Source organism: Tupaia chinensis, unplaced genomic scaffold, assembly GCF_000334495.1.
Source record: "Tupaia chinensis unplaced genomic scaffold, TupChi_1.0 Scaffold144378_1, whole genome shotgun sequence".
NCBI classification, from domain to species: domain Eukaryota; kingdom Metazoa; phylum Chordata; class Mammalia; order Scandentia; family Tupaiidae; genus Tupaia; species Tupaia belangeri.
In genome coordinates this window covers 1,883,672-1,885,266 of record NW_006204238.1, presented here as the reverse complement: position 1 = coordinate 1,885,266, position 1,595 = coordinate 1,883,672, and positions in this window count along the sequence as shown.

The following is a 1,595-nucleotide window of genomic DNA, read 5'->3' as shown; positions in this document are numbered from 1 at the left end:
CGGGACGGCCCTGCCCGCAGCCGGGCTGGGGCGGAGACGTCTCGGCTGCCCGGCCCAGGCTGGAGGGAAGAGGGACGCTTACCCCAGCCGAGCCGACCTGTTCGGTGGCTCTCAGGAGAGAAGTGCGAGACCAACGGTTGATGCCAGGAAAATAAAAATCCGGGGGGAGGGGGCGTGGACCCAGCGCCGGGGTTCGCGGACGCGCAGCTCCGTGGGCGCGCAGGTGTGCTCAGTCTCGCGGTCCGGCCAGACCCCAGGCCGGGGTGGGGGGACCGGACTCGGACCCCAGAACCCAGACCCCAGACCCCGAACCCCGAGGAACCCCGGACCCGGAACGGGCTCTGCCACCTGCCCCGTTAGCCGCACCGGGAAGGGGAGTCGAAACAGTCAAAATACGACTCCCTTTCCGTTCACAGTCGGTGTTTATTGCAGTCGGTGTGACCTCCTGAGCTTCAGCCGCTTCCCTTTTCTCTTACCCTCCAGAAATTTTAAGAAAACCCATGACCTTTTAGTACAACTCTTCCCTCTTTTTCATCTACCAGTGCTGTGCAATAAGAATTTAAGACGAGCCACAAATGCGAACCACTTACGTAATTATAAGTTTTCTAGAAGCCACATGAAACGAGTAAAAAACAGGTGAAATTAATTTTAATATTTTATTAAACCCAATCTGTCTAAAATGGTATTTCAACACATAACGAATGTAAAAATATTGAGATACTCTTTTTTTTTTAATACTAGTGGAAACCCAAAGTGAGGTTTACATAGTGGAATGAGCCACATTTCAAGAGCCACGTGAGGACATCATACTGCATAGCACAATTCTAAACGTTATTTACGTGTAACTATTGTTTTTGTCAGGCATAACAATGCTAATACCAAATGCAGGATAAATACAAGACATGAAAAGAAGGACAAAAATCGATTTCTTTACCGTTGGATTGAACTACCTCTACAAAATTCTAATTTTTAGCCCAAGTTTTAGTGTATTTATCAATCGTGTCTTCAAACTAGTAGAATGATTCCCTCCCCACTTCTGTACAACTGATCTCCAAGCATTTATTCTCACAACAAATTCCTATATCTTTACTGTACTTAGTGCTTTCTGCTATTTAAGAAACATGTGACCAAATTTTGTAATTGTTCTGTGAAAGGTGATTCTGTAAGTTCTTTTTACCTAGGGAAAAAAAAACCCTTTTACATTTTTTTCATCCTAAAAACTTAACTGTTTTTCATCTTTTTATCTTAGGAATCATTTTGATTAGGACAAAAATTCTTGTTATTGTTTTCTCAATAATTAAGAAAACATCAGCGTCTTCACCTGAATGAAAGGGGAAAAAAAATCTCTTTAATGAGAGCAATCACAAATAGATGATTCATGCTGTTAATGTTAGGTACAATAAATGAAGTCAGGAAAGAAAGCCAGCAGCTAAATGTGGTTCTTAGGTGTAGGAAAAGAACATAGGACCCCAAAGTCTTAGGTTGGGATTCCAGCGTTGACCATTACTGCCCTGTGGTCTTGGATAAATAAAGGGTTAGGCGAGGGGTTAGGCCAGCAGATGGCCTAGTGGTTACATTGCTTGGGTGATGCACAC